At 39.7% G+C, this 23,935-nt stretch overlaps 1 protein-coding gene across 1 annotated transcript in view; it reads left to right on the top strand.

Moving 5' to 3' along the window:
- The window catches only part of BCL2L14 (BCL2 like 14), a 352,635-nt gene that overhangs the window by 62,024 nt on the left and 266,676 nt on the right, over positions 1 to 23,935 (top strand). The window lies entirely within an intron of this gene.

Below are 23,935 nucleotides of genomic sequence, written 5' to 3'. Positions count from 1 at the left end.
TTGAAGCTACGAAATCTTTTCGTAAGACTTCTAGTCTATTTGTTATCTTTTCCGGTTCTAGAAAAGGCCAGAAAGCTTCTGCCATTTCTTTGGCATCTTGGTTGAAATCTTTAATTCATCTTGCCTATGTTGAGTCGGGTAAAACTCCGCCTCAGAGAATTACAGCTCATTCTACTAGGTCAGTTTCTACTTCCTGGGCGTTTAGGAATGAAGCTTCGGTTGACCAGATCTGCAAAGCAGCAACTTGGTCCTCTTTGCATACTTTTACTAAATTCTACCATTTTGATGTATTTTCTTCTTCTGAAGCAGTTTTTGGTAGAAAAGTACTTCAGGCAGCGGTTTCAGTTTGAATCTTCTGCTTATGTTTTCATTAAACTTTATTTTGGGTGTGGATTATTTTCAGCAGGAATTGGCTGTCTTTATTTTATCCCTCCCTCTCTAGTGACTCTTGCGTGGAAAGATCCACATCTTGGGTAATCATTATCCCATACGTCACTAGCTCATGGACTCTTGCTAATTACATGAAAGAAAACATAATTTATGTAAGAACTTACCTGATAAATTCATTTCTTTCATATTAGCAAGAGTCCATGAGGCCCGCCCTTTTTTTGTGGTGGTTATGATTTTGTATAAAGCACAATTATTCCAATTCCTTATTTTATATGCTTTCGCACTTTTTTATCACCCCACTTCTTGGCTATTCGTTAAACTGAATTGTGGGTGTGGTGAGGGGTGTATTTATAGGCATTTTGAGGTTTGGGAAACTTTGCCCCTCCTGGTAGGAATGTATATCCCATACGTCACTAGCTCATGGACTCTTGCTAATATGAAAGAAATGAATTTATCAGGTAAGTTCTTACATAAATTATGTTTTTTTTGTCCAGGCTTTAATTAAAATTAAATATATTTCTCCTCCTTAGAGTCTTAATTTGGTATTCAACATTTTGCAGGCTCCTCCTTTTGAGCCTATGCATTATTTGGAAATTAAACTACTTTCTTGGAAAGTGTTGTTTCTATTCGCCATCTTTTCTGCTAGAAGAGTTTCTGAATATTTTGCTCTCTCATGCAAGTCTCCTTATCTGATTTTTCTATCAAGATAAAGTTGTTTTGTAGACTTCTTTCAAATTTTTGCCTAAAGTTGTTAATTCTAACAACATAATTAGGGAAATTATTGTACCTTCCTTATGTTCTAATTCTAAGAATTGTATTGAAAAAGCTTTACACACTTTGGATGTCGTTAGAGCTTTGAAATACTTTGTAGATGCTACTAAGGTTTTCAGGCAGTCAAGCTTCTGCGGTTTCATTAGCATCTTGGTTGAAGCTTTTAATTCACAAAGCTTATTTAGAGGCGGGTCAGTCTCCGCTTCAGAGAATTACAGTTCATTCTACTAGATCAGTTACCACATCTTGGGCTTTCAAGAATGAAGCTTCAGTTGATCAAATCTGTAAAGCGGCCAATTGGTCTTCTTTGCATACTTTAATTAAATTTTAAATTTTATTTTAGTTTTTTTTGCTTCTTCAGAAGCAATTTTTAGTAGAAAGGTTCTTAAGGCAGCTGTCTGTTTGATTCTAGTGCCTTTTTTATTTGAGTTTTTTTAAATTTAAAAAAAACTTAATTATTTTTGGATTTCATTTCTCAGCGAAAATAGCTGTTTTTATTTTATCCCTCCCTTTTATTGTTACTCGTGAACGTCCACATCTTGGGTATTATATCCCATCAGTAACAAGCTCGTGGACTCTCGCCACCTATATAAAAGAAAACATAATTTATGTAAGAACTTACTTGATAATTTATTTCATGGTGACGAGAGTCCAGGAGGCCCACCCATTTTTTTTTTTTTTTTGTGTGGTTTAGATTATGTAAAGCACATCTTTTCCTCCCCCCCCCCCTTTTTTTTTATGTTTTTGCTTTTTATTCTCCTCACCAACTTGGCTATACGTTAAACTGAGGCATGAGTGAGGTGGGAGGTGTGTATGTAAATGTGTGTGTGTGTGTAAATAAGTGTGTGTATATTTGTGTGTGTGTTGCGGGTAAAGTTGGATATTGGGTAAAATGGACATTACCCAACCGGCTGTGGGTAAAGCCCAATGTATTATCATAAATCCCCCTCAGAGAGCTTCGTCCCACTTGTAAACCTCATTCCCCAAGGTTCTCGTGGGGTGCCTTGAAACCCCCCCCCCCCCAATCCTCTGGCAAAAGAAATAGTGTAGATGGGAATTACAGTACATCAGGCTTTACCCTCACCCGCTTGGGTAATGTCCATTTTACCCTGGAAATCTTCTTCTTTTTCCCTGGACTGGAAGACATTTTAGTGACATTTTTATTTGTTTAATGATCATTTCTAAGCCACATGTATATTGTCCTTAAAGGGACACTCCGATCATTTGCAATAAACATGTATTGGAAAAAATGCATTAGTAAGTTATCTGTTTTAGTGTTAACATTTTTCTCTGCAGGGTCATGTGTAGCATAAATAGATATTCTCAGTGCATCCGCATTTTAAATACATTAGATGCTCAGAGTGCCAGTGGGGCTTGTATAATGTCAGCAATTAACAAATTGAGTCATTAGCAGATGGTACAAGCAACTTAGGCTCTCTGAGCAAGTGCTCTGTTTAAATTTTGGTGGACGGAGCATACTTAAATACACTTTTGAAACGGCTATAGATTTTGATAGAAGCATTTTTGCTAATAAAGGCAAACAAGTTGAGGGTTAACTTGACTACTATGATCTCTCTCAAACTAAAACAACTTGATAAACGTGACCAGTGTGTGTGTGTGTGTGCATATTGCGGAGTTGAACAATGCAGCAGGCCTACTCACCCCTCTTGATTCGCCGCTGATTAGGACCTCAAATTTTTTGGAATAGAACCGCTTGCATCCTCCGGTCCGTCCTTGCTTCTACCTCGTTAGCCAGCACGCTCGCGTTTTTCAGCTCCTTAGCCGGGTGCTCTGTGTCTGCTGTCCAACCCCTAGGCCACATGCAATATTGTGGACCAATGGGATACCTCGTTCTGGCTGGTGGGGGGGGGTGGTGGTCAAAGTGCCCCGTCTCACTCAATTCTGCTCTAACTCTCCCGTACACATTATACTGGTCTCCGTGGGTACACTGTGTGTGTTACTGGGCTTCTGATCTGTCTAAAGGGAGAACCCTACTCCCCTCAAAAGGAGAGAGAAGCGCCCTTTGTTAATCACCAAGTATTCAGCTCAGTATTATAAAATATGTAATGTAATCAAGAAATACCTCCCATTGTTATATGGGGATGATATACTTTAAGATGTGGTGGCAAAGGGATGCAGCTTTGTATATTCAAAGGGCCTTACAATTGGAAACATGGTATCACCAAGTTTACTAAGGAGTACAGGTAACACAAGCTCATAGATAACTTAATGGTACTTATAGATGCGGACACAGCCTATGTAAGGCTTGTGATTGTCAAATAAGTGGTGAAAGCTTTGTTTCATACAGTAGCCAAAAGCAATTTACCACAAAAGGCTGCATAAATTGTTCAACCACTTATGTAGTGTATTTAATAGAATGTACTATGCATTAAAAACAGTATGTAGGAATGACCTTAAGGGCAGTAAGAACTAGGATAAGAGAACACCTAAAATATATTAAGTATAAAAATCCATGCTCAGCATTGGCTAGGCATTTCCTAGAGGTACACAATAAGAATGTTGAAACTTTTAAATGGTCAGCAATAGAGAAGAAAGGTACAGACACCGAGAGGTGGAGATAAAATGAAATTCCTCTTGAAACAAGAAACTTATTGGATGTTGACCCTAGACACCCAGGTGCCAAAAAGCTTTAACTCAGAGTTTGACATAATTTACTTTTGTGATTAATAAGTATATCTTGTTTTTCTCTTTTTATCCTCATTTAATTTTCATTATATTTCATTTTTCATCATATGCATCATGAGTTGGGGTCTGAGCTGAGTCTAAATAGTTAAACAGCTAATCTGGATGGTGACACTCCATATAAGAGACACAATTTGCAAACAGGAGTTAATTATTGTTAGTATTATCCATGTGAAGTATATTTACTAATAATGTAGTACAGTAAAATATGCATGTCATAAAATTATTGGTAAATCAAAAGTTGGTGGATATGTAACGGATATGTACCTGTAGATTTATATATTTGGTTTATAAACTTTAGTTTATTTATCCTATTTAATTTGTCATTTTTGAGTATCTTTTCAAATAACAAAACCATTGGACTAAGCATAACAGAGCAAAAGGGTTTACAAGATTCCTAGCAGGTCTGAATCTATATATGTGTCAACAGTTAACAAGGTATGTCTTTCAATTAATTGAGTAGAGCCAATAGGCTGAGCGAACCTGGTTTAATAGCAGGAAATGTAATGGAGTAACAGGATCTATGACTACGGCATAAAGCCGAAACGCGTAAGATCAGCACTGTGACTACCTTGTTGTTTGTTTTTGTGAATAAACTTTTTAATGTTGTTCAAGAATAAAGCGTTTGGATTTTATACTTTGTTTATTTGGAGCTTCCGTTTTATACTTTTTCTTTTTTGCATTTTTGGTAATACATGTATATTGTAAAAATGCTTCTTTTCAAAACTGAAATGCATCCATGTGCTGTCCAAATTTGGCTTGAATGTATTGCCTTGCGGTACGACTCAACTTTCTAAATATGATTATCTTGTGATAATGTGTTTGTTTTGAACTGTTTTAAACTCATAGCATATATCGGCAATTAAGTCCTGAAAATTCAGTTTTTTCTTAATGTTTTTAAATCATTAACCACTCTCATTTTGTTACTCCAGTTTAAAATGTTTTGCAAATCCAGATCAGGTCAGAGCCCCTCCTTTTGAAAAGCCTAGTGAGTCCATGTTTCTTGTCTCCTTTGCTGTGTCTAAATAGGGTCATTTGAAAGAGCTTGTGATCTTAATTAACAAATCAATGCTTAGAATGTTGCAGTCTCTGGTAAATTTCCCCATACATTTCACTACTTGTTTGAGATAGTGGAACAAGCGCACTTTTCTAAAGTACTTTACAGCTAAAACAATAAAAGAATGTTCTAAAGTTGTATTTTCTTTCATTAAATATTTTATCGGGAGAATGAATGTTGTGTTTAACGTCTGATTAAATGAATGGATATATGTATTAAAGGGAAACGAAACCCAAAAATTGTCTTTCATGATTCAGCTAGAGCATGCGATTTTAAACAACTTTCTAATTTACTTCTACTATCAAATTTTCTTTGTTCCCTTTGTATCTTTTGTTGAAAAGTAATTATGTATGCTTAGGAGCAGGCCCATTTCTGGAGCACTATATGGCAGCAGTTTTGCATGAATGTTCTACATTTGCAAGAGCACTACATGGCAGCCAAATTCCTGCTTTGTAGTGCTCCAGATGCCTACCATGTTGTCTCTGCAACACAGAATATCATGGAAATAAATTTAATTTGATAATAGAAATACATTGGAAATGTTTTTTTTTAAATTGTATGCTCTGTTTGAATCACAACAGAATTTTGTTGGGTTTCATATCCCTTTAAACTATTGCATATCAATCTCTCGCACACCGAGCTTACAAAACATTCACTGCAGGCGTGACGTGAAATGTAGCTAAACAATGAAACATGTTCAACCTGTTTTTCTAATGTTTGTGAATTAAGTATAAAGACCATGAGAATGCTCTATTGCCCCACAGAGCTGACATCAGAGGCCGTAGATGGAGAATATTAGTGCTTGTTTACTGATGTATTTAGCAATGTTTTAATAATTTTGATGTAAGAAATAAAAAAATCAGGTTTCCATCTTAATACGAGGAGAGTCCATGGCTTCATTCATTACTTGTGGGAAATACAGAACCTGGCCACCAGGAGGAGGCAAAGACACCCCAGCCAAAAGCTTAAATACCTCCCCCACTCCCCTCATCCCTCAGTCATTCTTTGCCTTTCGTCACAGGAGGATGACAGAGAAGTGTCGGAAGATTCAGAGTAGTCTCTTATGGAGGGTAGTACTCTTCGGAATGGGACTGGAGTTTTAAGTAATCTTGTCAGCCTCTCAGTGAGAGCATTGACGAATGTTAGGGTCTGGAGATGCAGGGAGAGTCTTTCTGCGAAACCATCCAGACTCGTATTAACAGCTCCTTAAGCAATCGGTGTTGACAGGTTTTACTGCCTGCTTTCTACCACTCAAGTCCATGTCAGGAGCGAAGCTACAACACTGTCAAACTTGAGAGGCCGTGTTCCTGTTCCACGGCATAGATTCTGGTAAGATAGTTTCTTTTTTTATACATGTATGATAACGCAAGGACAGGGTCACACACAGTATATAATTAAGGGTTAATATCTCCGGATAGGGCAGTCCTGCATTGCACTCTGTGACCGCATGTGGCCTCATTCTCTTCCTTTTCCTGACCGTCGTTTGCAGGAGACGAAACGGTTTCTCTTGCTGAGTGCCTTGGCCATTGGGGTATAAAGGTGCCATTTATTTTGTTATATAGTCCATATTAAAAGTGCAAGCTATGGAGGACTCTGATGCGTTAGCGTGTACTCCCTCTTTGCCTAAATCTAATGCCTGTGTTTATTGTGAGGAGGTCTTGGTATACCCGCCTGCTCAACTATGTTCCACATGCCTTGATAAAATAGTGATATCTGAAAAGAACAAGATGTTTAGTACAACTGAGCCGTCCACCTCTGAGGGGTCTCCATCCCGCGAGGTGCGTTTCCTGCAATAATCTCCGATTAGACATGCAGCTCCCCAGTGCGCTTCTAATCCTCCTGCAGGAGGGGCCCTGTGTCCGCCTGATTTTGCTGATCAGTTGCAAACGGTGGTGTCTGCGGCCTTCAGTGCTTTACCTTGCCCTGCTAAGCGCAAGTGAAAGGTTAAACATTGCTATCCTTCCCAGGGGTCATCTACTCCGTTGGATGTATCTGAGACTAGATTATCCGCTGATGCAGAGGATTCTGATACTTCTGAGGACTCTTTTTCTGGGTTGGAATCTGTGGCCTCTAAATCTCCGTCTGCGGAGGAACTAGACTTTAGGTTTAGGATGGAGCACTTACGCTTTTTATTAAGAGGTGTTTACTACTCTAGAGATTCCGGAACCGAAGTTACCCGAGGAACATTCTATTCCTAAGCTTGAAAAAGTTTGAGGACAGGGTAGTGCCCCAGACTTTCCCGGTTCTCGTAAAGATGGCGAATATTATTAAGAATGAATGGGAGAGACTTGGATCATCCTTCTCCCCTTCTTCATTTAAAAAATTGTTCCCTGTTCCTGACTCTCAGCTAGAATTGTGGGGATATGTCCCTAAAGTGTATGGAGCTATCTCGACACTCGCTAAGCACACCGCTATCATGCTCAAGGATAGTTTGTCATTTAAGGAACCCATGGATAAGAAATTAGAGACCCTGTTAAGAAAGATGTTTCAGCACACGGGGGTTCGTATTTCAGCCTGCAGTGGTGGTGGTAGCCACTACCTACTGGTGTGACTCTGTCAGATATATGATTGAGGTGGAGACTCCCCTCGTTAATCTGTGATGCAAATATGCAGATTATTCGCTTGAATGCCAAGACATCAGGCTTTTCTGTTCTGGCCCAGAGGGCTCTGTGGTTGAAGTCGTGGTCTGCTGACATGACGTCCAAATCTAGATTACTTTCCCTTCCATTTAAGGGAAAGGTTCTTTTGGGTCCAGGCTTGGACTCTATCATATCTATGGGCAGGATAAGAAGAATAAACCGAAGGGTCCTAATTTTCGTCCCTTTCGTTCGGACAAGTCCCAACAACAGCAGTCTGCCACGAAGCCCGAGCAGTCCAAGGTAACTTGCAAACCATCTCAGTCTTGGAATAAAGCCAAGCAGAGCAAGAAGCCCGCCAAGACAAAATCGTCATGAAGGGGCAGCCCCCGATCCGTCTCTGGATCTTGTAGGGGCAGACTATGTCTTTAATTTCATGTAATTAGCAAGAGTCCATGAGCTAGTGACGTATGGGATATACATTCCTACCAGGAGGGGCAAAGTTTCCCAAACCTTAAAATGCCTATAAATACACCCCTCACCACACCCACAAATCAGTTTTACAAACTTTGCCTCCTATGGAGGTGGTGAAGTAAGTTTGTGCTAGATTCTACGTTGATATGCGCTCCGCAGCAGGTTGGAGCCCGGTTTTCCTCTCAGCGTGCAGTGAATGTCAGAGGGATGTGAGGAGAGTATTGCCTATTTGAATGCAATGATCTCCTTCTACGGGGTCTATTTCATAGGTTCTCTGTTATCGGTCGTAGAGATTCATCTCTTACCTCCCTTTTCAGATCGACGATATACTCTTATATATATATACCATTACCTCTGCTGATTTTCGTTTCAGTACTGGTTTGGCTTTCTACAACATGTAGATGAGTGTCCTGGGGTAAGTAAGTAAGCTTATTTTCTGTGACACTCTAAGCTATGGTTAGGCACTTTTTTATAAAGTTCTAAATATATGTATTCAAACATTTATTTGCCTTGACTCAGGATGTTCAACATTCCTTATTTTCAGACAGTCAGTTTCATATTTGGGATAATGCATTTGAATCAATAATTTTTTCTTACCTTAAAAAATTTGACTTTTTCCCTGTGGGCTGTTAGGCTCGCGGGGGCTGAAAATGCTTCATTTTATTGCGTCATTCTTGGCGCTGACTTTTTTGGCGCAAAATTTTTTTTTCTGTTTCCGGCGTCATACGTGTCGCCGGAAGCTGCGTCATTTTTTGACGTTTTTTTGCGTCAAGTGTCGGCGTTCCGGATGTGGCGTCATTTTTGGCGCCAAAAGCATTTAGGCGCCAAATAATGTGGGCGTCTTATTTGGCGCTAAAAAATATGGGCGTCATTTTTGTCTCCACATTATTTAAGTCTCATTATTTTTTGCTTCTGGTTGCTAGAAGCTTGTTCACTGGCATTTTTTTCCAATTCCTGAAACTGTCATTTAAGGAATTTGATCAATTTTGCTTTATATGTTGTTTTTTCTATTACATATTGCAAGATGTTCCACGTTGCAACTGAGTCAGAAGATACTTCAGGAAAATCGCTGCCCGGTGCTGGAGCTACCAAGCTAAGTGTATCTGCTATAAACTTTTGGTATCTGTTTCTCCAGCTGTTGTTTGTATTGAATGTCATGACAAACTTGTTAATGCAGATAAAATTTCCTTTAGTACTGTTACATTACCTGTTGCTGTTCCGTCAACATCTAATTCTCAGAGTGTTCCTGATAACATAAGAGATTTTATTTTTAAATCCATTAAGAAGGCTATGTCTGTTATTTCTCCTTCTAGTATACATAAAAGTCTTTTAAAACTTCTCTTTTTTCAGATGAATTTTTAAATGAACATCATCATTCTGATACTGATAATGGTTCTTCTGGTTCAGAGGTTTCTGTCTCAGAGGTTGATGCTGATAAATCTTCGTATTTGTTAAAGATGGAATTTATTTGTTCTTTACTTAAAGAAGTATTAATTGCATTAGAAATAGAGGATTCTGGTCCTCTTGATACTAAATCTAAACGTTTAAATAAGGTTTTTAAATCTCCTGTAGTTATTCCAGAAGTGTGTTCTCTCACTGATGCTATTTCTGAAGTAATTTCCAGGGAATGGAATAATTTGGGTAATTCATTTACTCCTTCTAAAACGTTTTAAGCAATTATATCCTGTGCCATCTGACAGATTAGAGTTTTGGGACAAAATCCCTAAGGTTAATGGGGCTGTCTCTACTCCTGCTATATTTTTAGCGGATGTTGCTGCAGCTTCAACTTTTTGGTTAGAAGCTTTAGCGCAACAAGTAACAGATCATAATTCTTATAGCATTATTATTATTCTATAACATGCTAATAATTTTATTTGTGATACCATCTTTGATATCATTAGAGTTGATGTCAGGTATATGTCTCTAGCTATTTTAGCTAGAAGAGCTTTATGGCTTAAAACTTGGAATGCTGATATGTCTTCTAAGTCAACTTTGCTATCCCTTTCTTTCCAGGGTAATAAATTATTCGGTTCTCAGTTGGATTCTATTATCTCAACTGTTACTGGAGGGAAGGGAACTTTTTTACCAAAGGATAAAAAATCTAAAGGTAAATTTAGGTCTAATCGTTTTCGTTCCTTTCCTCACAACAAGGAAAAAAAGCCTGATCCTTCATCCTCAGGAGCGGTATCAGTTTGGAAACCATTTCCAGTTTGGAATATATCCAAGCCTTATAGAAACCCAAAGCCAGCTCCTAAGTACCCATGAAGGTGCGGCCCTCATTCCAGCTCAGCTGGTATGGGGCAGATTACGTTTTCTTCAAAGAAATTTGGATCAATTCCGTTCACAATCTCTGGTTTCAGAACATTGTTTCAGAAAGGTACAGAATTGGCTTCAAGTTAAGGCCTCCTGCAAAGAGATTTTTTTCTTTCCCATGTCCCAGTAAACCCAGCAAAGGCTCAGCATTTCTGAAATGTGTTTCAGATCTAGAGTTGGCTGGAGTAATTATGCCAGTTCCAGTTCTGGAACAGGGGCTGGGGTTTTATTCTATCTCTTCATTGTACCAAAGAAGGTCAATTCCTTCAGACCAGTTCCGCATCTATCAATATTGAATCGTTATGTAAGGATACCAACATTCAAGATGGTAACTGTAGGACTATCCTGCCTTTTGTTTAGCAAGGGCATTATATGTCTACAATAGATTTACAGGATGCATATCTGCATATTCCGATTCATCCAGATCACTTTTAGTTTCTGAGATTCTCTTTTTAGACAAGCATTACCAGTTTTGTGGCTCTACCGTTTGGCCTAGCATCAGCTCCAAGAATTTTTTCAAAGGTTCTCGGTGCCCTTCTGTCTGTAATCAGAGAACAGGGTATTGGTATTTCCTTATTTTGGACGATATCTTGGTACTTGCTCAGTCTTCACATTTCGCAGAATCTCATATGAATCGACTTGTGGTGTTTCTTCAAGATCATGGTTGGAGGATCAATTTACCAAAAAGTTCATTGATTCCTCAGACAAGGGTAACCTTTTTAGGTTTCCAGATAGATTCAGTGTCTATGACTCTGTCTTTGTTAGACAAGAGAAGTCTAACATTGATATCAGCTTGTCAAAACCTTCAGTCACAATCATTCCCTTTGGTAGCCTTATGCATGGAAATTTTAGGTCTTATGACTGCTGCATCGGACGCGATCTCCTTTGCTCGTTTTCACATGCGACCTCTTCAGCTCTGTATGCTGAACCAATGGTGCAGGGATTACACAAAGATATCTCAATTAATATCTTTAAACCGATTATACGACACTCTCTGACGTGGTGGACAGATCACCATCGTTTAGTTCAGGGGGCTTCTTTGTTCTTCCGACCTGGACTATAATCTCAACAGATGCAAGTCTTACAGGTTGGGGAGCTGTGTGGGGGTCTCTGACGGCACAAGGGGTTTGGGAATCTCAGGAGGTGAGATTACCGATCAATATTTTGGAACTCCGTGCAATTTTCAGAGCTCTTCAGTCTTGGCCTCTTCTGAAGAGAGAGTTGTTCATTTGTTTTCAGATAGACAATGTCACAACTGTGGCATACATCAATCATCAAGGAGGGACTCACAGTCCTCTGGCTATGAAAGAAGTATCTCGAATTTTGGTTTGGGCGGAATCCAGCTCCTGTCTAATCTCTGCGGTTCATATCCCAGGTATAGACAATTGGGAAGCGGATTATCTCAGTCGCCAAACGTTGCATCCGGGCGAATGGTCTCTTCACCCAGAGGTATTTTTTAAGATTGTTCAAATGTGGGAACTCCCAGAAATAGATCTGATGGCTTCTCATCTAAACAAGAAACTTCCCAGGTATCTGTCCAGATCCCAGGATCCTCAGGCGGAGGCAGTGGATGCATTATCACTTCCTTGGAAGTATCATCCTGCCTATATCTTTCCGCCTCTAGTTCTTCTTCCAAGAGTATTCTCCAAGATTCTGAAGGAATGCTTGCTTGTTCTGCTGGTAGCTCCAGCATGGCCTCACAGGTTTTGGTATGCGGATCTTGTCCGGATGGCCTCTTGCCAGCTGTGGACTCTTCCGTTAAGACCAGACCTTCTGTCGCAAGGTCCTTTCTTCCATCAGGATCTCAAATCCTTAAATTTTAAGGTATGGAGTTTGAACGCTTGATTCTTGGTCAAAGAGGTTTCTCTGACTCTGTGATTAATACTATGTGACAGGCTCGTAAATCTGTATCTAGAGAGATATATTATAGAGTCTGGAAGACTTATATTTCTTGGTGTCTTTCTCATCATTTTTCTTGGCATTCTTTTAGAATACCGAGAATTTTACAGTTTCTTCAGGATGGTTTAGATAAAGGTTTGTCCGCAAGTTCCTTGAAAGGACAAATCTCTGCTCTTTCTGTTCTTTTTCACAGAAAGATTGCTAATCTTCCTGATATTCATTGTTTTGTACAAGCTTTGGTTCGTATAAAACCTGTCATTAAGTCAATTTCTCCTCCTTGGAGTTTGAATTTGGTTCTGGGGGCTCTTCAAGCTCCTCCTTTTGAACCCATGCATTCTTTGGTCATTAAATTACTTTCTTGGAAAGTTTTGTTTCTTTTGGCCATCTCTTCTGCCAGAAGAGTCTCTGAATTATCTGCTCTTTCTTGTGAGTCTCCTTTTCTGATTTTTCATCAGGATAAGGCGGTGCTGCAAACTTCTTTTTGAATTTTTTACCTAAGGTTGTGAATTCTAACAACATTAGTAGAGAAATTGTGGTTCCTTCATTTTGTCCTAATCCTATGAATTCTAAGGAGAAATCATTGCATTCTTTGGATGCTGTTAGAGCTTTGTAATATTATGTTGAAGCTACTAAGTCTTTCCGAAAGACTTCTAGTCTATTTGTCATCTTTTCCGGTTCTAGAAAAGGCCAGAAAGCTTCTGCCATTTCTTGGGCATCTTGGTTGAAATCTTTATTTCATCATGCCTATGTCGAGTCGGGTAAAACTCCGCCTCGAAGGATTACAGCTCATTCTACTAGGTCAGTTTCTACTTCCTGGGCGTTTAGGAATGAAGCTTCGGTTGATCAGATTTGCAAAGCAGCAACTTGGTCCTCTTTGAATACTTTTACTAAATTCTACCATTTTGATGTATTTTCTTCTTCTGAAGCAGTTTTTGGTAGAAAAGTACTTCAGGCAGCGGTTTCAGTTTGAATCTTCTGCTTATGTTTTCATTAAACTTTATTTTGGGTGTGGATTATTTTCAGCAGGAATTGGCTGTCTTTATTTTATCCCTCCCTCTCTAGTGACTCTTGCGTGGAAAGATCCAAATCTTGGGTAGTCATTATCCCATATGTCACTAGCTCATGGACTCTTGCTAATTACATGAAAGAAAACATCATTTATGTAAGAACTTACCTGATAAATTCATTTCTTTCATATTAGCAAGAGTCCATGAGGCCCACCCTTTTTTGTGGTGGTTATGATTTTTTTGTATAAAGCACAATTATTCCAATTCCTTATTTTGATGCTTTCGCTCCTTTCTTATCACCCCACTTCTTGGCTATTCGTTAAACTGATTTGTGGGTGTGGTGAGGGGTGTATTTATAGGCATTTTAAGGTTTGGGAAACTTTGCCCCTCCTGGTAGGAATGTATATCCCATACGTCACTAGCTCATGGACTCTTGCTAATATGAAAGAAATGAATTTATCAGGTAAGTTCTTACATAAATTATGTTTTTGCAGAGGCTTGGATAAGAGGTTTGCAGGAACCTTGGGTTCTGGAGGTCATTGCCCAGGGTTACAGGATTAGGTTTCAAAACTCACCCTCCCAGGGGCAGATTCCTCTTGTCAATTCTATAGTCAAAACCGGAGAAACAAGATGACTTTCTAGAGTGCGTGAGGGATCTCTTCCCTCTAGGAGTAATTGTACTGGTACCTCCAGCAGAAAGAGGTCTAGGGTACTATTCAAACCTTTTCGTGGTCCCAAAGGAGGGGGGCACCTTTTGCCCGATTCTAGAACTAAAGTGCTTAAACGAGTTTCTGTCGGTCCCATTGTCCAAGATGGAGACAATAAGGTCCATTCTGCCCTTAGTTCAAGTGGGTCAGTTCATGACTACGATAGACTTGAAGGACGCTTACCTTCATGTGCCAATACACAAGGATCATTTCAAGTTCCTAAGATTCGCTTTTCTGGACCAGCACTTCCAGTTAGGAGCTCTCTCCTTCGGTTTGACTACTACTCCAAGAGTCTTTACAAAGGTTCTGGGAGCTTTGCTCGTGGTGGCGAGATCCAGAGGTATTACAGTAGCGCCTTATCTGGAAGACATCCTGGTTCAGGCTCCGTCCTTCTGGCTGGCAGAGGACCATTCGAGAACTCTTCTACTTCTTCTTCGATCCCACGGATGGAAGATAAACTCAGGAAAGAGTTCTCTGGTTCCCAGTACCAGAGTGGAGTTCCTGGGCACGATAGACTCCATATCCATGAAGATATTCCTGACAAACCAGAGGCGTTACAAAATTGCCTCCTGCTGTCTTTCCCTTCAGACCTCCTCAAGGCCATCTGTGGCCCGGTGTATGGAGGTGATTGGGCTCATGGTATACAGTATAGATATCATTCCATTTGCCAGGTTTTACCTCTTCAGTTGTGCATGCTGAGGCAATAGAACGGCGTTAACTCAGATCTATCCCAACAGATTACTCTGGACAACCGGTCGAGGGAATCCCTCTCTTGGTGGCTCTGTCCAGATCGGCTGTCCCAGGGGACATCCTTCCTAAAACCATCCTGGGAGATTGTGACTACAGACGCGTGCCTCTCAGGATGGGGAGCTGTTTGTGGTGCCAGGAAGGCACAGGGCAGGTGGAATCGGGAGGCGTCGGCTTCCGACCAACAACCTGGAACTTCGAGCGATCTTCAATGCTCTAAGGGCTTGGCCCCTCCTGGGTTTGTCCCAGTTCATCAGATTCCAATCGGACAACATTACCTCGGTGGCTTACATGAACGAGAAGCTCCCTAGCCATGAGGGAAGTATCTCGGATTCTGGAATGGGCGGAGACCCACAACTGCTCGGTGTCAGCGATCCACATCTTGGGTGTGGACAACTGGGAAGTGGATTTTCTCAGCAGACAATCGTTTCATCTGGGGGAATGGTCTCTTCACCCCGAAGTGTTTGCGGAGATTTGCAACAGATAGGGGACACCGGAGATGGATCTCATGGCATCCAGATTCAACTTCAAGCTACCCAGATACGGGTTGCGGTCCAGGAATCCCCAAGCAGAACTGATAGATGCCTTAGCAGTGCCTTGGGGATTCAACCTAGTCTACATATTTCCACCGTTGCCACTTCTACCTTGAGTAGTGGCCTGCATCAAGCAGGAGCAAGCATCGACTAATCTGATTGCTCCGTCGTGGCCGCAGAGGATGTGGTTAGCTGATCTGGTGGGGATGTCATCGTCTCCTCCATGGAGGTTGCTCTGTTGCAGGGATCTGCTGAGACAGGACCCCTTTGTGCATCAAAATCTAGATTCTCTGAGGCTGACTGCGTGGAGATTGAGCGCTTAGTCCTAGCCAAGAGAGGTTTTTCTGAGACAGTGATTGATACTCTAGTTCAAGCCAGGAAGTTGGTCACCCGATGCATCTATCATAAGGTGTGGAGGACCTACTTAATCTGGTATGAGATTCGTGGATTTCCCTGGCATAAGGTCAGAGTAACCAAGATCCTTTCCTCCAGGACGGCTTGGAGACGGGACTTACCGCCAGTTCCTTAAAGGGACAGATTTCGGCTCTATCTGTGTTGTGACACAAGAAGCTCGCTGAACTTCCTGATATACAGTCTTTTGTTCAGGCTCTATCCAGGATCAGGCCTGTATTTAGACATTCTGCTCCTCAGAGTTTGAATCTGGTTCTTAAGGTTTTGCAGAGGGTTCCATTTGAGCCTATGCATTCTCTTGACATTAAATTACTGTCTTGGAGCGTACTTTTTCTACTGGCTATTGCTTCGGCACGCAGAGACGGAGTTGGCGTCCTTGCAATGTGAGCCTCCTTACCTGGTTTTCATGCCAATAAGGCTGTCCTTTGCACTGGGTTGGGATTTCTCCCTAAGGTTGTGTCTGATCACAACATCAATCAGGAGATTGTAGTTCCTTGTGTTCTAACCCTTCTTCGAAGGAGTGGTTACTTCATAATTTGGATGTGGTTCGAGCTTTGAAATTCTATCTTCAGGCTACGATGGATTTCAGGCAGACTTCAGCATTTTTTGTTGTCTATTCGGGGAAGCGCAAAGGGCAGAAGGCATCTTCCACTTCCCTATCTTTTTGGCTGAGGAGCATAAGCCTCCTCAGAGGATTATGTCTCACTCAACTAGAGCTATGGCTTCTTCTTGGGCCTTCAAGAATGAGGCCTCTATGGAGCAGATTTGTAAGATGGCTACCTGGTCCTCCTTACATACTTTTTCAAATTATTTTACAGCTTTGGGGCCCTCAAAATAGGGTCCGTTTTTATTTTTTTACCCTCCTGTTTTCATTCAGTGCCCTCTAAATCTTGGGTATTTGTTTCCCACAAGTAATGAATGAAGCCGTGGACTCTCCTCATTAAGATGCAGTATAAAGCTCATAATGGAAAAAATATATATGGCAAATGTGCTACCCTTTAATAGTCTAACCCTGCAAACACTCTGATGTACAAACCATCCTTTTGCGTTATTGTGGAAATCATAAATTATGCTTACCTGTTCATTTAATTTCCAGCTGTACAAGGAGAGTCCACGGCTCCCACCCGGTTCTCTGTTGGGCGGACCTAAATTTCTTTTGTTTTTCTTCTGGTACCATTTATACCATTATATTTCTTTTACTGTTCCTTGTTCCCTCGGCAGAATGAGTGGGGGAGGTATTTAAGCCTTTGGCTGGGGTGTCTTTGTCTCCTCCTAATGGCCAGGTTCTGTATTTCTCACAAGTAATGAATGAAGCCGTGGACTCTCCTCGTACAGATGGAACAGATGGAAATGAAATTATCAGTTTGCTTTGAAGTGAAGCGCTGACTTTCCCCACTTGCCAATCTAATAATACTACTTTCTTCCTAAGTAGTAAAATAATACAGGATAAAACAATTGATGGGTTTACATGGCGCTAATGTAAGCTGTGGGTTACTCTAAAAGATTGAAATAAAATTCTAAGTGTAATTTAGTGTATATGAAAATATAACACGCAGTGCCCCCTTTGTTTACTCCCTTTTAAAATAATTACCTAATAGGATAAATATCTGAATGCAGAACAGGTACGTTGTAAAAGGAACAGATTCTTTATTAATAAATTGGTTTATAAAATAAGTTAAACTAACTAAAACATTTCTCCCTTTAAAATAATTTGAATTAGTAACCTAATAGGATAATAATCTGAATGCAGATCAAGTACGTTGTAAAAGGAACAGATTCTTTAATTGGTTAATAAATATTCACAGTATTCTCCTATACATCTTCTATCAGATAACCTAAACACATAAAACAATTGTGGATGATTCTGTAAAAAAGAACAGTGTAAATATTAATGTAAATGCAATACTAATGTAAATAAAACAATTTGCTCCTTGTCAAACTGAAACCTTGGCAAAAAACTCCTGTACTCGATCAAATGTTCAAAGCTGTCTTGTCTAACATTGTGAAGGTTGGGACATCAAGCCTGTATAATCTTTTGCTGTCAGAGCGTTCTTGTTCCTAACCGAAAACATATACTCCCCTATGAAATGCTTATGATAGTAAAGGGGTACTGATAACAGAACCAAATTGCGGATGACCTCAATACTGTTAATGGCTGTGAAATAGTTGTACTGCAGCATAGCAGAAATTCATGTGAATATTTTCAAAGACTGAGCAACGTATCATTGCCATTCTGCTTAAAGACAGCTTTGAACATTTGATAGAAGATTTATAGGAGAATACTGTGAATATTTATTAACCAATTAAAGAATCTGTTCCTTTTACAACGTACTTGATCTGCATTCAGATTTTTATCCTATTAGGTTACTAATTCAAATTATTTTAAAGGGAGAAATGTTTTAGTTTAACTTATTTTATAAACCAATTTATTAATAAAGAATCTGTTCCGCAACGTACCTGTTCTGCATTCAGATATTTATCCTATTAAGTCATTCATTATTTTAAAGGGAGTAAACAAAGGGGGCACTGCGTGTTATATTTTCATATACACTAAATTACACACAGAATTTTATTTCAATCTTTTAGAGTAACCCACAGCTTACATTAGCGCCATCTAAACCCATCAATTGTTTTATCCAGCAATGAAATTATCAGGTAAGCATAATTTATGTTTTCCACAATAACGCAAAAGGAAGTTTGTACATCAGAATGTTTGCTGGGCTAGACCATTAAAGGGTAGCACATTTGCCATATATATTTTTCTTTCATGTAATTAGCAAGAGTCCATGAGCTAGTGACGTATGGGATATACATTCCTACCAGGAGGGGCAAAGTTTCCCAAACCTCAAAATGCCTATAAATACACCCCTCACCACACCCACAATTCAGTTTTACAAACTTTGCCTCCTATGGAGGTGGTGAAGTATGTTTGTGCTAGATTCTACGTTGATATGCGCTCCGCAGCAAGTTGGAGCCCGGTTTTCCTCTCAGCGTGCAGTGAATGTCAGAGGGATGTGAGGAGAGTATTGCCTATTTGAATGCAGTGATCTCCTTCTACGGGGTCTATTTCATAGGTTCTCTGTTATCGGTCGTAGAGATTCATCTCTTACCTCCCTTTTCAGATCGACGATATACTCTTATTTATATACCATTACCTCTGCTGATTTTCGTTTCAGTACTGGTTTGGCTTTCTACAAACATGTAGATGAGTGTCCTGGGGTAAGTAAATCTTATTTTCTGTGACACTCTAAGCTATGGTTGGGCACTTTATTTATAAAGTTCTAAATATATGTATTCAAACATTTATTTGCCTTGACTCAGAATGTTCAACATTCCTTATTTTCAGACAGTCAGTTTCATATTTGGGATAATGCATTTGAATCAATCATTTTTTCTTACCTTAAAAATTTGACTTTTTTTCCCTGTGGGCTGTTAGGCTAGCGGGGGCTGAAATTGCTTCATTTTATTGCGTCATTCTTGGCGCGGACTTTTTTGGCGCAAAAAATCTTTTCTGTTTCCGGCGTCATACGTGTCGCCGGAAGTTGCGTCATTTTTTGACGTCCTTTTGCGCCAAAAATGTCGGCGTTCCGGATGTGGCGTCATTTTTGGCGCCAAAAAGCATTTAGGCGCCAAACAATGTGGGCGTATTATTTGGCGCCAAAAAATATGGGCGTCGCTTTTGTCTCCACATTATTTCAGTCTCATTTTTTCTTTGCTTCTGGTTACTAGAAGCTTGTTTATTGGCATTTTTTCCCATACCTGAAACTGTCATTTAAGGAATTTGATCAATTTTGCTTTATATGTTGTTTTTTCTCTTACATATTGCAAGATGTCTCACGTTGCATCTGAGTCAGAAGATACTTCAGGAAAATCGCTGTCTAGTGCTGGAACTACCAAAGCTAAGTGTATCTGCTGTAAACTTTTGGTAGCTATTCCTCCGGCTGTTGTTTGTATTAATTGTCATGACAAACTTGTTAAAGCAGATAATATTTCCTTTAGTAATGTACCATTGCCTGTTGCAGTTCCCTCAACATCTAAGGTGCAGAATGTTCCTGATAACATAAGAGATTTTGTTTCTGAATCCATCAAGAAGGCTATGTCTGTTATTTCTCCTTCTAGTAAACATAAAAAATCTTTTAAAACTTCTCTCTCTACAGATGAATTTTTAAATGAACATCATCATTCTGATTCTGATGACTCTTCTGGTTCAGAGGATTCTGTCTCAGAGATTGATGCTGATAAATCTTCATATTTATTTAAAATGGAATTTATTCGTTCTTTACTTAAAGAAGTACTAATTGCTTTAGAAATAGAGGATTCTGGTCCTCTTGATACTAATTCTAAACGTTTAGATAAGGTATTTAAATCTCCTGTGGTTATTCCAGAAGTTTTTCCTGTTCCTAATGCTATTTCTGAAGTAATTTCCAGAGAATGGGATAAATTGGGTAATTCATTTACTCCTTCTAAACGTTTTAAGCAATTGTATCCTGTGCCGTCTGACAGATTAGAATTTTGGGACAAAATCCCTAAAGTCGATGGGGCTATTTCTACCCTTGCTAAACGTACTACTATTCCTACGTCAGATGGTACTTCGTTTAAAGATCCTTTAGATAGGAAAATTGAATCCTTTCTAAGAAAAGCTTATCTGTGTTCAGGTAATCTTCTTAGACCTGCTATATCTTTGGCTGATGTTGCTGCAGCTTCAACTTTTTGGTTGGAGACTTTAGCACAACAAGTAACAGATCATGATTCTCATAATATTATTATTCTTCTTCAGCATGCTAATAATTTTATCTGTGATGCCATTTTTGATATTATCAGAGTTGATGTCAGGTTTATGTCTCTAGCTATTTTAGCTAGAAGAGCTTTATGGCTTAAAACTTGGAATGCTGATATGGCTTCTAAATCAACTCTACTTTCCATTTCTTTCCAGGGTAACAAATTATTTGGTTCTCAGTTGGATTCCATTATCTCAACTGTTACTGGTGGGAAAGGAACTTTTTTACCACAGGATAAAAAATCTAAGGGTAAAAACAGGGCTAATAATCGTTTTCGTTCCTTTCGTTTCAACAAAGAACAAAAGCCTGATCCTTCATCCTCAGGAGCAGTTTCAGTTTGGAAACCATCTCCAGTCTGGAATAAATCCAAGCCTTCTAGAAAGGCAAAGCCTGCTTCTAAGTCCACATGAAGGTGCGGCCCTCATTCCAGCTCAGCTGGTAGGGGGCAGGTTACGTTTTTTCAAAGAAATTTGGATCAATTCTGTTCACAATCTTTGGTTTCAGAACATTGTTTCAGAAGGGTACAGAATTGGTTTCAAAATGAGACCTCCTGCAAAGAGATTTTTTCTTTCCCGTGTCCCAGTAAATCCAGTGAAAGCTCAAGCATTTCTGAATTGTGTTTCAGATCTAGAGTTGGCTGGAGTAATTATGCCAGTTCCAGTTCTGGAACAGGGGATGGGGTTTTATTCAAATCTCTTCATTGTACCAAAGAAGGAGAATTCCTTCAGACCAGTTCTGGATCTAAAAATATTGAATCTTTATGTAAGGATACCAACGTTCAAAATGGTAACTGTAAGGACTATCTTGCCTTTTGTTCAGCAAGGGCATTTTATGTCCACAATAGATTTACAGGATGCATATCTGCATATTCCGATTCATCCAGATCATTATCAGTTCCTGAGATTCTCTTTTCTGGACAAGCATTACCAGTTTGTGGCTCTGCCGTTTGGCCTAGCTACAGCTCCAAGAATTTTTACAAAGGTTCTCGGTGCCCTTCTGTCTGTAATCAGAGAACAGGGTATTGTGGTATTTCCTTATTTGGACGATATCTTGGTACTTGCTCAGTCTTTACATTTAGCAGAATCTCATACGAATCGACTTGTGTTGTTTCTTCAAGATCATGGTTGGAGGATCAATTCACCAAAAAGTTCATTGATTCCTCAGACAAGGGTAACATTTCTGGGTTTCCAGATAGATTCAGTGTCCATGACTCTGTCTTTAACAGACAAGAGACGTCTAAAATTGATTTCAGCTTGTCGAAACCTTCAGTCACAATCATTCCCTTCGGTAGCCTTATGCATGGAAATTCTAGGTCTTATGACTGCTGCATCGGAAGCGATCCCCTTTGCTCGTTTTCACATGCGACCTCTTCAGCTCTGTATGCTGAATCAATGGTGCAAGGATTACACAAAGATATTTCAATTAATATCTTTAAAACCGATTGTACGACACTCTCTAACGTGGTGGACAGATCACCATCGTTTAATTCAGGGGGCTTCTTTTGTGCTTCCGACCTGGACTGTAATTTCAACAGATGCAAGTCTCACAGGTTGGGGAGCTGTGTGGGGATCTCTGACGGCACAAGGAGTTTGGGAATCTCAGGAGGTGAGATTACCGATCAATATTTTGGAACTCCGTGCAATTTTCAGAGCTCTTCAGTCTTGGCCTCTTCTGAAGAGAGAATCGTTCATTTGTTTTCAGACAGACAATGTCACTACTGTGGCATACATCAATCATCAAGGAGGGACTCACAGTCCTCTGGCTATGAAAGAAGTATCTCGAATTCTGGTTTGGGCGGAATCCAGCTCCTGTCTAATCTCTGCGGTTCATATCCCAGGTATAGACAATTGGGAAGCGGATTATCTCAGTCGCCAAACGTTGCATCCGGGCGAATGGTCTCTTCACCCAGAGGTATTTCTTCAGATTGTTCAAATGTGGGAGCTTCCAGAAATAGATCTGATGGCGTCTCATCTAAACAAGAAACTTCCCAGGTATCTGTCCAGATCCCGGGATCCTCAGGCGGAAGCAGTGGATGCATTATCACTTCCTTGGAAGTATCATCCTGCTTATATCTTTCCGCCTCTAGTTCTTCTTCCAAGAGTAATCTCCAAGATTCTGAAGGAATGCTCGTTTGTTCTGCTGGTAGCTCCGGCATGGCCTCACAGGTTTTGGTATGCGGATCTTGTCCGGATGGCCTCTTGCCATCCGTGGACTCTTCCGCTACGACCAGACCTTCTGTCGCAAGGTCCTTTTTTCCATCAGGATCTCAAATCCTTAAATTTAAAGGTATGGAGATTGAACGCTTGATTCTTGGTCAAAGAGGTTTCTCTGACTCTGTGATTAATACTATGTTACAGGCTCGTAAATCTGTATCCAGAGAGATATATTATAGAGTCTGGAAGACTTATATTTCTTGGTTTCTTTCTCATCATTTTTCTTGGCATTCTTTTAGAATTCCGAGAATTTTACAGTTTCTTCAGGATGTTTTTGATAAAGGTTTATCCGCAAGTTCTTTGAAAGGACAAATCTCTGCTCTTTCTGTTCTTTTTCACAGAAAGATTGCTAATCTTCCTGATATTCATTGTTTTGTACAAGCTTTGGTTCGTATAAAACCTGTCATTAAGTCAATTTCTCCTCCTTGGAGTTTGAATTTGGTTCTGGGGGCTCTTCAAGCTCCTCCATTTGAACCTATGCATTCATTGGACATTAAATTACTTTCTTGGAAAGTTTTGTTCCTTTTGGCAATCTCTTCTGCCAGAAGAGTTTCTGAATTATCTGCTCTTTCTTGTGAGTCTCCTTTTCTGATTCTTCATCAGGATAAGGCAGTGTTGCGAACTTCTTTTGAATTTTTACCTAAAGTTGTGAATTCTAACAACATTAGTAGGGAAATTGTGGTTCCTTCATTATGTCCTAATCCTAAGAATTCTAAGGAGAAATCATTGCATTCTTTGGATGTTGTTAGAGCTTTGAAATATTATGTTGAAGCTACTAAGTCTTTCCGAAAGACTTCTAGTTTATTTGTTATCTTTTCTGGTTCTAGAAAAGGCCAGAAAGCTTCTGCCATTTCTTTGGCATCTTGGTTGAAATCTTTAATTCATCTTGCCTATGTTGAGTCGGGTAAATCTCCGCCTCAAAGGATTACAGCTCATTCTACTAGGTCAGTTTCTACTTCCTGGGCGTTTAGGAATGAAGCTTCGATTGATCAAAATGGTAGAATTTAGTAAAAGTATGAGTAAAAGAGGACCAAGTTGCTGCTTTGCAAATCTGATGTATTTTCTTCTTCTGAAGCAGTTTTTGGTAGAAAAGTACTTCAGGCAGCGGTTTCAGTTTGAATCTTCTGCTTATGTTTTTCATTAAACTTTATTTTGGGTGTGGATTATTTTCAGCAGGAATTGGCTGTCTTTATTTTATCCCTCCCTCTCTAGTGACTCTTGCGTGGAAAGATCCACATCTTGGGTAATCATTATCCCATACGTCACTAGCTCATGGACTCTTGCTAATTACATGAAAGAAAACATAATTTATGTAAGAACTTACCTGATAAATTCATTTCTTTCATATTAGCAAGA

Source organism: Bombina bombina, chromosome 6 (genome assembly GCF_027579735.1).
Source record: "Bombina bombina isolate aBomBom1 chromosome 6, aBomBom1.pri, whole genome shotgun sequence".
Classification (NCBI taxonomy): domain Eukaryota; kingdom Metazoa; phylum Chordata; class Amphibia; order Anura; family Bombinatoridae; genus Bombina; species Bombina bombina.
Note: the sequence above shows the minus strand (reverse complement) of the source record. Positions and strands in the feature narration are given on the sequence as shown.